This window comes from Erinaceus europaeus, chromosome 18 (assembly GCF_950295315.1).
Source record: "Erinaceus europaeus chromosome 18, mEriEur2.1, whole genome shotgun sequence".
NCBI classification, from domain to species: domain Eukaryota; kingdom Metazoa; phylum Chordata; class Mammalia; order Eulipotyphla; family Erinaceidae; genus Erinaceus; species Erinaceus europaeus.
This window is the reverse complement of record NC_080179.1, coordinates 31,090,220-31,106,677: the sequence shown is the minus strand read 5'-3', so window position 1 is coordinate 31,106,677 and position 16,458 is coordinate 31,090,220.

The following is a 16,458-nucleotide window of genomic DNA, read 5'->3' as shown; positions in this document are numbered from 1 at the left end:
TAGAGGAAATAATACAAGAAAACTTCCCAGACCTGAATAACAGAAAGGATATCAAGGTTCAAGAGGCCCAGAAGTACCAAACAGAATCAACCCAGACCTGAAGACACCAAGACACATCATAGTCACAATGAGAAGAAGTAACGATAAAGAAAGGATCCTAAAGGCTGCAAGAGAGAAACAAAAAGTCACATACAAGGGAAAACCCATAAGATTATCTGCAGATTTCTCCACTCAAACCCTAAAAGCCAGAAGGGAGTGGCAAGATATCTATCGAGCCCTGAATGAAAAAGGGTTTCAACCAAGGATAATATATCCTGCTAGACTTTCATTCAAGCTAGATGGAGGGATCAAAACCTTCTTAGACAAACAACGGTTAAAGGAGGCAACCATCACCAAGCCGGCCCTGAAAGAGGGACTAAAAGACCTCTTATAAACAAGAACATCACTATAATACTTGCAATATATCAGAGTAAACAAATTGTTTTTTAGAACAATGGCACTACAATACATTAAATCCATAATATCAATAAATGTCAATGGCTTAAACTCACCCATCAAAAGGCACAGGGTGGGGGGATGGATCAGAAAACATAACCCAACCATATGCTGCTTGCAAGAATCCCATCTGTCACAACAAGATAAACACAGACTTAAAGTGAAATGATGGAAAACTATCATACAGGCTAACGGACCACAAAAAAGGGCAGGAACAGCCATTCTCATCTCAGACACGATAGATTTTAAATGAAATAAAGTAATAAAAGATAGGCAAGGACATTACATAATGATTAGAGGATCAATCAGCCAAGAAGACTTAACAATTATTAACATCTATGCACCCAATGAGGGACCATCTAAATACATTAAGCATCTACTGAAAGAATTTCAAATATACATCAATAGTAATACAATAATAGTGGGAGACTTCAATACCCCACTCTCACACTTAGACAGATCAACAAAGCAGAGAACCAATAAAGATATAAGAGACTTGAATGAAGAGATTGACAGACTAGACCTTTTGGACATTTTCAGACTCCTCCACCCCAAAAAACTGGAATACATGTTCTTTTCAAATCCACATAACACATACTCAAGGACAGACCACATGTTAGGCCACAAAGACAGCATCAATAAATTCAAGAGCATTGAAATAATCCCAAGTATCTTCTCAGACCACAGTGGAGTAAAACTAACATTTAACAACAAACGGAAAATTATTAAAAGACATAGAATTTGGAAACTAAACAACATGCTCCTTAAGAACCACTGGGTCAGAGACTCACTCACACAGGAAATTCTAATGTTCCTGGAAACTAATGAAAATGAAGACACAACCTATCAAAATATTTGGGACACAGGTAAAGCAGTACTGAGAGGGAAACTTATAGCCATACAATCACATATTAAACACCAAGAAGAAGCCCAAATGAACGACCTTACTGCACACCTCAAGGACTTAGAGGAAAAGGAACAAAGGAACCCTAAAGCAACCAGAAGGACAGAAATCACTAAAGTTCGAGCAGAAATAAACAACATCGAAAATAAAAGAACCATACAAAAGATCAATGAAGCCAAATGTTGGTTCTTTGAAAGATTAAACAAAATTGACAAACCGCTAGCCAGAATCACCAAACAAAAAAGACAGAAGACTCAAATTAATAGAATTGTAAACGATGCAGGAGATATCACAAATGACACCACAGAAATCCAGAGAATCCTGCGAAACTTCTATAAAGAACTATATGCCACCAAGCTAGAGAATCTGGAAGAAATGGAACAATTCCTAGAAACCTATGCACTTCCAAAACTGAACCAAAAAGAACTACAAAATCTAAATACACCAATCAAAGACAAAGAAATTGAAACCGTTATTAAGAATCTCCCCAACAACAAAAGTCCTGGACCAGATGGCTTCACAAACGAATTCTACAAAACTTTCAGGAAACAGTTAATACCCATACTTCTTAAGCTATTCCATAAGATTGAAGAAACAGGAATACTCCCTTCCACCTTTTATGAAGCCAACATCACCCTGATACCAAAAGCTGATAGGGACAGAACAAAAAAGGAAAACTACAGACCAATACCTCTGATGAACATAGATGCCAAAATATTAAACAAGATCTTGGCCAACCGGATACAGCAACACATCAAAAAGATTGTTCATCATGACCAAGTGGGATTCATCCCAGGAATGCAAGGCTGGTTCAACATCCATAAGTCAATCAATGTCATTCACCACATCAATAAAAGCAAAGCCAAAAACCACATGATTATCTCAATAGATGCAGAGAAAGCCTTTGACAAAATCCAACACCCATTCATGCTCAAAACTCTACAAAAAAATGGGAATAGATGGGAAATTCCTCAAGATAGTGGAGTCTATCTATAGCAAACCTACAGCCAACATCATACTCAATGAACAGAAGCTGAAAGCATTCCCCCACAGATTGGGGACTAGACAGGGCTGTCCACTGTCACCGTTACTCTTCAACATAGTATTGGAAGTTCTTGCCATAGCAATCAGGCAAGAGAAAGAAATCAAAGGGATACAGATTGGAAGGGAAGAAGTCAAGCTCTCACTATTTGCAGATGATATGATAGTATACATAGAAAGACCTAAAGAATCCAGTAGAAAATTACTTGAAGTTACTAGGCAATATAGCAAGGTATCAGGCTACAAAATCAATGTACAAAAATCAGTGGCATTTCTTTATGCAAACACTAAATCTGAAGAAGAAGACATCCAGAAATCACTCCCATTTACTGTTTCAGCAAAATCAATCAAATACCTAGGAATAAAGTTGACCAAAGAAGTGAAAGACTTGTATACTGAAAACTATGAGTCGCTACTCAAGGAGATAGAAACTGATACCAAGAAATGGAAAGATATCCCATGCTCATGGATTGGAAGAATAAAAATCATCAAAATGAATATTCTCCCCAGAGCCATATACAAATTTAATGCAATACCCATCAAAGTTCCACCAAGCTTCTTTAAGAGAATAGAACACTACAATCATTTATCTGGAACCTGAAAACACCTAGAATTGCCAAAACCATTTTAAGGAAAAGAAACAGAAATGGAGGCATCACACTCCCAGACCTTAAACTATATTATAAAGCCATCATCATCAAAACAGCATGGTACTGGAACAAAAATTGGCACACAGACCAGTGGAACAGAATTGAAAGCCCAGAAGTAAATCCCAACACCTATGAGCATCTAATCTTTGATAAGGGGGCCCAAAGGATTAAATGGAAAAAGGAGGCTCTCTTCAATAAATGGTGCTGGGAAAACTGGGTTGAAACATGCGGAAGAATGAAATTGAACCACTTTATCTCACCAGTAACAAAAATCAACTCCAAATGGATCAAAGACCTAGATGTCAGACCAGAAACAATCAAATACTTAGAGGAAAACATTGGTAAAACACTTTCCCACCTACACCGCAAGGACATCTTTGAAGAATCAAACCCAATTGCAAGGAAGACTAAAGCAGAAACAAACCAATGGGACTACATCAAATTGAAAAGCTTCTGCACATCCAAAGAAACTATTAAACAAACAGAGAGACCCCTCACAGAATGGGAGAAGATCTTCACATGCCATACATCAGACAAGAAACTAATCACCAAAATATATAAAGAGCTCAGCAAACTTAGCACCAAAAAAGCAAATGACCTCATCCAAAAATGGGCAGAAGATATGAACAAAACGTTCACTCCAAAGGAGATCCAAAAGGCTAACAAACATATGAAATCTGCTCCAGGTCACTGATTGTCAGAGAAATGCAAATTAAGACAACACTAAGATACCACCTCACTTCTGTAAGAATGGCATCCATCAAAAAGGATAGCAGCAACAAATGCTGGAGAGGATGTGGGGACAGAGGAACCCTTTTACATTGCTGGTGGGAATGTAAATTGGTCCAGCCTCTGTGGAGAGCAGTCTGGAAAACTCTCAGAAGGCTAGACATGGACCTTCCATATGATCTAGTAATTCCTCTCCTGGGGTTATACCCCAAGGACTCCATAACACCCAACCAAAAAGAGGTGTGTACTCCTATGGTCATAGCAGCACAATTCATAATAGCTAAAACCTGGAAGCAACCCAGGTGCCCAACACCAGATGAGTGGCTGAGAAAGCTGTGGTATATATACACAATGGAATACTATGCAGCTATCAAAAACAATGAACCCACCTTCTCTGACCCATCTTGGACAGAGCTAGAAGGAATTATGTTAAGTGAACTAAGTCAGAAAGATAAAGAAGAGTATAGGATGATACCTCTCATCAACAGAAGCTGACTAAGAAGATCTGAAAGGGAAACTAAAAGCAGGACCTGATCAAATTGTAAGTAGGGCACCAAAGTAAAAACCCAGTGGTGAGGGGTAGACATGCAGCTTCCTGGGCCAGTGGGGCGTGGGAGTGGGCAGGAGGGATGGGTCACAGTCCTTTGGTGGTGGGAATGGTGTTTATGCACACTCCTAGCAAAATGTAGACATATAAATCAGTAGTTAATTAATATGAGAGGGGGAAAATCAATTATATGTCTCAAAGTTTCTCAAAGCACAGACTGAATCTTTTTGATGTGTGGGCTGTGTATTTGGTGTGCGGACTCTCTCAGGAGCCTGGACCGGGTGGATTAGAGGCATCCAATGGCACAGCTGTGTACAGGATACTGGATACTATACAGCAGACCATGGCAGGGGGACTTTTCAGGGTTGACCCAGTTAGCAAATGGTGTGATGATGGCGTTGACTATCGGTTGTCTTTTTGAACCCTGGAACAGCGGGGGCCTCGCATCTCCACTATGGAGCCCCTACTTCCCCCAGTCCTGGAACCCTTGGATGGGGCCCACTTTCCCATATGCATTTCCCAATCCAAACCAAATAATGTTGCATCCGCCGATCACAACCTAACCAAAGCAACGATTGCCACCTCAACATGCTTCACCTCAGACTGTGTCCAGAGACTTCACGTGTGCAATGACAACCCTTCGGCTTCATTACTCTGGTGAGACCTTTCCTTTTATAGTACACTCTAATTTCATCTCAGGTAGTTCACTTTCTAGCAAAGTCCCATAACCTAGATGTACACCAGTTTCTGTGAGAGAGAGCTTATGTGTACACGTATCCATAAACTACTGCAAAATGTGTACCTGAAAGCAGAAGTACACTAGAGTTTGCAGTGAGTACCTTCCTAACACTTCCTCTCCACTATTCCAAGCTTGGGATCCACGATTGCTCAACAAATTGTTTGGCTTCATATGTTAACTCACTTTTCAATCACTAGGTTCCAGATGCCACCAGGATGCTGGCCAGACTTCTCTGGATTGAAGACCCCACCAATATGTCCTGGAGCTCAGCTTCCCCAGAGACACACCTTACTAGGGAGAGAGTGGGGCAGACTGGGAGTGTGGACCGACCGGTCAACGCCCATGTTCAGCGGGGAGGCAATTGCAGAAGCCAGACCTTCTACCTTCTGCAACCCTCAACGACCCTGGGTCCATGCTCCCAGAGGGCTAGAGAATGGGAAAGCTATCATGGGAGGGGGTGGGTTGTGGAGATTGGGTAGTGGGAATTGTGTGGAGTTGTACCCTTCCTACCTTATGTTTGTGTTCATTAATCCTTTCTTAAATAAAAAATTTAAAAAATAAAAAATAAATAAAAAAATAAAGAAGTTGAGAAAGAAGAACAGGAATAGAAACTAAAAGCAGGATTTGTCTAAATCTGGAGTAGGGCACCAAAGTAAAAACCCTGCGGTGAGAGCAAGGGTGGATATTTGCCTTCCCAGGGCAGCGGGGGTGGGGTGTGGGTGGAATGGGACACAGTCTTTTGGTGGTAGGGACGATGTTTATGTACACTCCTATTAATTTGCAGTCATATAAATCACTAATTAATATGAGAGGGGAAAATTGATTGTATATCTCAAACTTTTTAAAGCACAGACTGAGTCTTTTTAATACATAGGCTGAGTCTTTCATATGTTGACTCTCTCAAAAGCCTAGACCAGGAAGAACAGAAGCAACTGGTGGCACAGCTATATACAAATAATGTCAAAGGACATAAATTATGGTGATGGTGGGTATTATACAGCAAATCCTAACAAAGGGATTTTTCAAAGTTAACACAATTGCCAAATAATGTGATTATAACTGTATCTATGTCTTCTTGAACCCTAAGACAGCAGGAACCTCACAGTTCCACTATAGAGCCTATATTTCCCCCAGTCCTGGAACCTCTAGGGTGGGACGCACTTTCCACCATGCTTTTCTCAATTCACACCAAGTAATATTGCATCTGCCAATCCCAACCTAATCAACACAATGAGTACCACCTCAGCATGCTTCACTTCAGACTGTGTCCAGAGACTTCAGGTGTGGAATGTCAACCCTTCAGCTTTATTACTCGGGTAAGACCTTTCCTTTCATGGTATTTTTTAATTCCATTCCAGGTGGTTCACTTCCTAACAAAGTCCCAAAACCTAGATATAGACCAGGTCCTGTGAGATAGAGCATATGTTCACACGTATCCATAAACTATAAATATATATAATATATATAAATATATTAATATATATTGTAAATATATTTTTATATTATATATAAGTATAACATACATTATATTTCAGGTATATATAAAATATATACCTGAAAGCAAAAATACACAATAGTCTGCATTGAGTCAGTATAAAATTCCTAATGAAATAGTATCTAATTAGACTTAGAAACCCTCCTCACCTACTTCCTATTACAATTCTCTCACTCACTCCAAAGCTAACCTTAGCAAAAAAAGGACTGCAAAAGTTGAACAATGGAAAGAGACTGGCATACTTTAATGGTGACTCTTTAGCCACTATGAGGCCACCCCATCAGCTGGGGCCCTATTCAGGGGGTCCGGAGATTCCCAAACAGACATGAAGAGCCTAGACCTCAAATATATCCCTATCTCCATTGTTACCAGTCATCTCTATCAGGAACAACAAAATAGACCCCTATGTGGGCCCCCCATAGGACCTTGCCCTCAACTTGGATTAACAACAGTAGAGAATGTTTCACCCTCCGAAGGGAGGATGGACAACATACTCTATGCTACACCTGAGGAAGATGGGTCAATATTGGGGCAGCTTGGACTGTTCCTACTCATGACCACAGAATGTGAGCTCAGATCTACAGGGATGCAGAGGTCACATAGGCTCCTAAGCTGAATATCGTCAGTCAACAATACTTATACCCCTTTCCCTTATTAGGGAGCTACTCTCTTCCCTGATCCAGCTTTCTGTCCCTTTTCCAGCCATGACATCACCTCCCCAAACAATAACTTGGATCTATCTGCATATCAGAATTCATTCTCAGAGAAAGAAAAAAAAAATTAGTATAGCCACAGGCCCTTTGAAATATAACTAAAACATGCCTACTAGCTATCTACAAAATCGAGGACCTCCAACACTTCATCTGCACTATTCCAGCCTTTAGGTCCATGATTGTTCAACAATTTGTTTGGCTTTGTATGCTAACTCTCTTTTCAGCCACCAGGTTCCAGATGCTACCAGGATGCCAACCAAATTTCCCTGGACAGACGACCCCACCATTGTGTCCTGGAACTCCATTTACCCAGAACCCCTCCCCACTAGGGAAAGAGAGAGACAGGCTGGGAGTATGGATCGACCTGTTAACGCCCATGTTCATTGGGGAAGTAATTACAGAAGACAGACCTTACACCTTCTGCATCCCACAATGACCTTGGATCCATACTCTCAGAGGGATAAAGAATAGGAAAGCTATCAGGAGAGGAGATGGGATACGGAGTTCTGGTGGTGGGATTTGTGTGGAGTTGTACCCCACTTATCCTATGGTTTTGTTAATGTCTCCTTTTTTAAATAAATTTTTTAAAAATTTAAAAAGCAGGACCATCTAGCTGGATCATTATTTCTGAAATGAAATATGTATCTTTTTCCAAAGCTTGACCCAGTATTATCCTCCTTACATTCTTGGCTTTGTTGTTTTGTTTGGATTTTTTTTTTTTTTACCATTTTCTTTTTGTCTTGATACATTAGAAATGTTGATTTGGCAACAGTGTTACTGATAAATTGCTTCCTTTTGCATGAGATAAGACAAGCTGTACTTGCTGCCATGGATCAAACAGCCATTTTCTTGCCTCTCCACAATAACAAGCAGATGCTCACATCATTTAACATAATAGCCATGTTTCCTTCTCAGAAAAACAAACAAATAACTTGATGCTTTATTTTGGAGCTGGATGAAAGGCAATGTCCACAAACCTCCAAAGGAAAATACCCAGATAGTTTGAATATATGTGCAAATTTGAAAAGTGTGGATACAGAAGAAAATGTTTATATACTTATTATCTATCAGATTGGAATAATTCACTGAATCCAAAACTCCTGAATACTAATGACCTCAGATGCTGGCCAGTGAAGAATGGCCAGGGCAGTCATCAGTCAGAATGTCAGAATAAAATGCCATAATCTGTTTTATAAATTCTCTCTTTCCCCTGTTAGTTTTAAGAATACCTCTAGTAAAGCAACTTATTTAGATCATTTAATATTCTATTTAGAAAGCTTGATTGTTAAAACATTTCCTTGTCAGTTAGTGATTATTATGAAAGTCAACTTTGGAAGGCAGTATTCCTCTTGTTCTGTGTCCCTTTGCAATGTGACACTGCACAATAAATGAGCAACCTAGTGTCTCATTTAGAGCAAACTCCCTCTGCCAAATGAAGGACAAACATCCTGTCAATCAAGGGTTCCACAGCCTGTATGTTAAAAATACCAACAGCTCGGAATGATACAAAAGAAAATAATTTTTGCATAATGTGCCTAATATAAGGAGATATGTAACATCTGTGCAAAAGGGCTTATTGCCAATGTGTACTGCATTTTTAGCAGGGCAGCAAAAAATTCATACAGAAACAAGCTGTGCAATAGGCAAAAGCAGTATATCTCCTGTGTTTTCCTGAGCTTTGCCCAGGAAGCTGATCTTTTCTAGTATATAAGAGATAATCCTTCAACTCTGGCTTCTGTATTATTCTTGTTGTTGTTAGCAACTAGACTACAAAGAAGCCTCTGCCATTTTGTGTCTCCCTTCATTCTGACTGCCTAGTCTCAACATTACTGAGTTTAGGTAGCTGGACAGAAAAATTATGGAATTTCCTCTGAGCTTGAGAATTACCTAATGTGCAGTCACTATCCTCTACTTTCACTTACAGTTTTTATTCTTGCCCTAGTGGCACAACCTCGGCCTTACTGTGACATTGCTTATATTGAAGAGTGGGCCATGGTTTCACATTTTCAAGAGAAATGCCCCCTCTTGTGGTAGATATTGAATACTGCAATCCTAACTTCCAGCAGGAATTCTAGAACTTTACTTTTCAGTGAAAGTAATGTATTCAACACTTTGAGATACTTTTAATGAAAGATAACTCTTTTTTAACTACATTAGACAATCAGGCATTCATATATAAATTTAATCATCTGAAATTTTCAATAGTTACACAAATTTTTAGCCTATAAATGACAACTGTCTACAACCCTCTCTAATATATAAGGCAAGTAAAGAAACTTTCAAATACCCTTGTTTCAGACATAACAACAGTCACAAAAAATAAGTCATAAATGGAAATATTTTCTATCTTATTAAGATGTTTAAGACACCTCACTATATATTTTTTCAAGTGTTAAAATGCTGATTACTTAGCCAAGCTCCAAACATAATCTTTTCATGTTTCTTGGTCATTTGGAAGTTGATCTCAAAGATGAGACTTAGAAAATTGAGCTTAACAAGATATGACATTTATCTGATAAGGATAATACCTAAATAAATTGCAAAACCTACTTTTATCCAGCAGTGTGAATGATACTCTGAACAGGCTTCTATAGCTGAGAAAAAGCAAATTAAATACTTGTGAAGTGCTACAGTTGTTCTCATATGTGTAGTTATTCTTTAATTTCTTTATTGGGGGATTAATGTTTTACATTAAACAGGAAATACAATAGTTTGTACATGCATAACAATTCTCAGTTTTCTACACAACTATTCAACCCCCACTAGGTTTTCTGCCATACTGTTCCAGGAACTGAACTCTCACCCCCACCTACCCCAGAGTCTTTTACTTTGGTGCAATTGGTGTAGTTATTTTTGTAAGTGCCCTACTTTTTAACAAGAGAAATTAATGTATTTGAGTTATGTTAATAAGGTTATGAAAAATGGTCATCCTAAACTGAAGCACATTTCCTAAAAATTGAAATTAACAAAAGAAGAAACATAGTAAGTGCATATATTTTAGGCCCTGAAAAATTTCCTATCTGGTAATGTGGTTCACACACATGCTTCTACACATAATGGATATACAATGTGTTATGCAAGATTTACTTCTTAGACCAGAAACTATCAGATACTTAGAGGAAAATATTGGCAGAACTCTTTTCCACATAAATTTTAAAGACGACATCTACAATGAAACAAATACAATTACAAAGAAGACTAATTACAAAGCTTCTGCACAGCAAAGGAAACCAATATCCAAACAAAGAGACCCCTCACAGAATGGGAGAAGATCTTTACATGCCATACATCAGACAAGAGGCTAATAACCAAAATATATAAAGAGCTTGCCAAACTCAACAGCCAGGAAACAAATAACCCCATCCAAAAATGGGGGGAGGCATAGTAGATTAGCATAACTGTCTATTCTTACTATCCTCTCTTTCTTTTCTCTTTCTTCACTGGGATTTGGTTACTATTTTTTCACGGACTGGAGAAATTGTTTGGCTAACTGGTAATGATTAAACTACTTCAATACTTACTTCAGTTGCTACTGTAATTCCGGAGTTTGGTGAATGCAATTGTCATAAAGGTATTTAGTACACTGTTACTTGTACTCAAGACACAACAACTGAGGAACAACAGAGCATAAAAAAAAGGAAACACATAAATAAAAAAAATGGGTAGATCAAAAACAAATAAAACTGCTACTCCAATGAATGAAGACAAGAGCCCAGAAGAAACTACAAATCAGTCAGAAGTAACCATAGATAAGAAAAGTATGCAAGCAATAATAAACTTATTAATCACAGAAATGAAAACAACATTGGAGGAAAGGAATGGCAGTATTAGGGAAACAACAGTTGAGACCCCCAAGGAAAATACTGATTATCTTGAGGCAATTAGAGAACTGAAAGCTGAAATAGCTGTAATGAAGAAAGAAGCTGAGGCAAGGGAAAGCAGACTAACAGAAGCAGAAAACAAAATTAGTCAGACAGAGGATGAGTTAGAGAAAACTCAGAAAGCGGTGACAGAGCTTAAAAAGAGATTGAGAGACACTGAAAACAACAACAGAGACATATGGGATGATCTCAAAAGAAGTAACATTCATATACTTGGCCTGCCAGAGGAAGAAAGAGAGGAAGGGGAAGCAAACATTCTAGAGGAAATAATACAAGAAAACTTCCCAGACCTGAATAACAGAAAGGATATCAAGGTTCAAGAGGCCCAGAAGTACCAAACAGAATCAACCCAGACCTGAAGACACCAAGACACATCATAGTCACAATGAGAAGAAGTAACGATAAAGAAAGGATCCTAAAGGCTGCAAGAGAGAAACAAAAAGTCACATACAAGGGAAAACCCATAAGATTATCTGCAGATTTCTCCACTCAAACCCTAAAAGCCAGAAGGGAGTGGCAAGATATCTATCGAGCCCTGAATGAAAAAGGGTTTCAACCAAGGATAATATATCCTGCTAGACTTTCATTCAAGCTAGATGGAGGGATCAAAACCTTCTTAGACAAACAACGGTTAAAGGAGGCAACCATCACCAAGCCGGCCCTGAAAGAGGGACTAAAAGACCTCTTATAAACAAGAACATCACTATAATACTTGCAATATATCAGAGTAAACAAATTGTTTTTTAGAACAATGGCACTACAATACATTAAATCCATAATATCAATAAATGTCAATGGCTTAAACTCACCCATCAAAAGGCACAGGGTGGGGGGATGGATCAGAAAACATAACCCAACCATATGCTGCTTGCAAGAATCCCATCTGTCACAACAAGATAAACACAGACTTAAAGTGAAATGATGGAAAACTATCATACAGGCTAACGGACCACAAAAAAGGGCAGGAACAGCCATTCTCATCTCAGACACGATAGATTTTAAATGAAATAAAGTAATAAAAGATAGGCAAGGACATTACATAATGATTAGAGGATCAATCAGCCAAGAAGACTTAACAATTATTAACATCTATGCACCCAATGAGGGACCATCTAAATACATTAAGCATCTACTGAAAGAATTTCAAATATACATCAATAGTAATACAATAATAGTGGGAGACTTCAATACCCCACTCTCACACTTAGACAGATCAACAAAGCAGAGAACCAATAAAGATATAAGAGACTTGAATGAAGAGATTGACAGACTAGACCTTTTGGACATTTTCAGACTCCTCCACCCCAAAAAAACTGGAATACATGTTCTTTTCAAATCCACATAACACATACTCAAGGACAGACCACATGTTAGGCCACAAAGACAGCATCAATAAATTCAAGAGCATTGAAATAATCCCAAGTATCTTCTCAGACCACAGTGGAGTAAAACTAACATTTAACAACAAACGGAAAATTATTAAAAGACATAGAATTTGGAAACTAAACAACATGCTCCTTAAGAACCACTGGGTCAGAGACTCACTCACACAGGAAATTCTAATGTTCCTGGAAACTAATGAAAATGAAGACACAACCTATCAAAATATTTGGGACACAGGTAAAGCAGTACTGAGAGGGAAACTTATAGCCATACAATCACATATTAAACACCAAGAAGAAGCCCAAATGAACGACCTTACTGCACACCTCAAGGACTTAGAGGAAAAGGAACAAAGGAACCCTAAAGCAACCAGAAGGACAGAAATCACTAAAGTTCGAGCAGAAATAAACAACATCGAAAATAAAAGAACCATACAAAAGATCAATGAAGCCAAATGTTGGTTCTTTGAAAGATTAAACAAAATTGACAAACCGCTAGCCAGAATCACCAAACAAAAAAGACAGAAGACTCAAATTAATAGAATTGTAAACGATGCAGGAGATATCACAAATGACACCACAGAAATCCAGAGAATCCTGTGAAACTTCTATAAAGAACTATATGCCACCAAGCTAGAGAATCTGGAAGAAATGGAACAATTCCTAGAAACCTATGCACTTCCAAAATTGAACCAAAAAGAACTACAAAATCTAAATACACCAATCAAAGACAAAGAAATTGAAACCGTTATTAAGAATCTCCCCAACAACAAAAGTCCTGGACCAGATGGCTTCACAAACGAATTCTACAAAACTTTCAGGAAACAGTTAATACCCATACTTCTTAAGCTATTCCATAAGATTGAAGAAACAGGAATACTCCCTTCCACCTTTTATGAAGCCAACATCACCCTGATACCAAAAGCTGATAGGGACAGAACAAAAAAGGAAAACTACAGACCAATACCTCTGATGAACATAGATACCAAAATATTAAACAAGATCTTGGCCAACCGGATACAGCAACACATCAAAAAGATTGTTCATCATGACCAAGTGGGATTCATCCCAGGAATGCAAGGCTGGTTCAACATCCATAAGTCAATCAATGTCATTCACCACATCAATAAAAGCAAAGCCAAAAACCACATGATTACCTCAATAGATGCAGAGAAAGCCTTTGACAAAATCCAACACCCATTCATGCTCAAAACTCTACAAAAACATGGGAATAGATGGGAAATTCCTCAAGATAGTGGAGTCTATCTATAGCAAACCTACAGCCAACATCATACTCAATGAACAGAAGCTGAAAGCATTCCCCCACAGATTGGGGACTAGACAGGGCTGTCCACTGTCACCGTTACTCTTCAACATAGTATTGGAAGTTCTTGCCATAGCAATCAGGCAAGAGAAAGAAATCAAAGGGATACAGATTGGAAGGGAAGAAGTCAAGCTCTCACTATTTGCAGATGATATGATAGTATACATAGAAAGACCTAAAGAATCCAGTAGAAAATTACTTGAAGTTACTAGGCAATATAGCAAGGTATCAGGCTACAAAATCAATGTACAAAAATCAGTGGCATTTCTTTATGCAAACACTAAATCTGAAGAAGAAGACGTCCAGAAATCACTCCCATTTACTGTTTCAGCAAAATCAATCAAATACCTAGGAATAAAGTTGACCAAAGAAGTGAAAGACTTCTATACTGAAAACTATGAGTCGCTACTCAAGGAGATAGAAACTGATAACAAGAAATGGAAAGATATCCCATGCTCATGGATTGGAAGAATAAATATCATCAAAATGAATATTCTCCCCAGAGCCATATACAAATTTAATGCAATACCCATCAAAGTTCCACCAAGCTTCTTTAAGAGAATAGAACACTACAATCATTTATCTGGAACCTGAAAACACCTAGAATTGCCAAAACCATTTTAAGGAAAAGAAACAGAAATGGAGGCATCACACTCCCAGACCTTAAACTATATTATAAAGCCATCATCATCAAAACAGCATGGTACTGGAACAAAAATTGGCACACAGACCAGTGGAACAGAATTGAAAGCCCAGAAGTAAATCCCAACACCTATGAGCATCTAATCTTTGATAAGGGGGCCCAAAGGATTAAATGGAAAAAGGAGGCTCTCTTTAGTAAATAGTGCTGGGAAAACTGGGTTGAAACATGCAGAAGAATGAAATTGAACCACTTTATCTCACCAGTAACAAAAATCAACTCCAAATGGATCAAAGACCTAGATGTCAGACCAGAAACAATCAAATACTTAGAGGAAAACATTGGTAAAACACTTTCCCACCTACACCGCAAGGACATCTTTGATGAATCAAACCCAATTGCAAGGAAGACTAAAGCAGAAACAAACCAATGAGACTACATCAAATTGAAAAGCTTCTGCACATCCAAAGAAACTATTAAACAAACAGAGAGACCCCTCACAGAATGGGAGAAGATCTTCACATGCCATACATCAGACAAGAAACTAATCACCAAAATATATAAAGAGCTCAGCAAACTTAGCTGCAAGAAAGCAAATGACCCCATCCAAAAATGGGCAGAGGAAATTAACAAAACATTCACCACAGAGGAGATCCAAAAGGCTAACAAACATATGAAAAACTGCTCTGGGTCACTGATTGTCAGAGAAATGCAAATTAAGACAACACTAAGATACCACCTCACTCCTGTAAGAATGGCATACATCAAAAAGGACAGCAGCAACAAATGCTGGAGAGGATGTGGGGACAGAGGAACCCTTTTACATTGCTGGTGGGAATGTAAATTGGTCCAGCCTCTGTGGAGAGCAGTATGGAAAACTCTCAGAAGGCTAGACATGGACCTTCCATATGATCCAGTAATTCCTCTCCTGGGGTTATACCCCAAGGAATCCATAACACCCTGCCGCCGACCACCCAACTGGGGGCTCAGCAGGCCGATCCAGGGAGAATGAGACTTATAGGTGGGAGGTGGATTCGGCGCGACAGATAACACTGAGACACATGAGTTTTAATGCTGCTGCAATCTTTTACTGATATAGAGATTTTTTTTATAATAGCATAACAAAGAAGCATAAATCAAAAGCTGGTCAAGTCAGTTGACCACAAAGTACGCAGGGTAGATTTTTTATAAGTAACACAGACAGGAGGAACTGAAGGCATACAACTACCATCAAAACGAAAGCACAGCCATACTGTTCTTTCATGGGTTATTAACCACATCCCTTTGGTTTTAGACAAAAGTCAATTTATCAGTAAGAACTAAATGTTTTCACTGTTCTCATTTATCTAAAAGGCTATTCTTTCTCTTTCCAAGCACTGGACCTTAATACCCAGAATAGGGGGGGCACTAGTGGGAACACGGCGTCTTGCTCTGATCTTTATGTCAAGCTCTCTTTCCTGTAATCTACCTAAGACAATATGCAGGTGCATTTCAGGGTTGCAGACTCTCTCAAAAGCCTAGACCAAGTAGATTAGAAGCATCCAATAGCACAGCTATATACAAGATACTGGATACTGTACAGCAAACCATAACAAAGGGACTTTTCAAAGTTAACCCAATTAACAAATAATGTGATGATAATATTAACTATCGATTGTGTTTTTGAACCCTAAGACAGCAGGAACCTCACATCTTCACTATAGAGCCCCTACTTCCCCCAGTCCTGGAACCCTTGGATAGGGCCCACTTTCCCGTATGCATCTCCCAATCCAAACCAAATAATATTGCATCCGCCGATCACAAACTAACCAAAGCAACAATTGCCACCTCCAGAGACTTCACGTGTGGAATGACAACCCTTCAGCTTCATTACTCGGGTGAGACCTTTCCTTTTATAGTACACTCTAATTTCATCTCA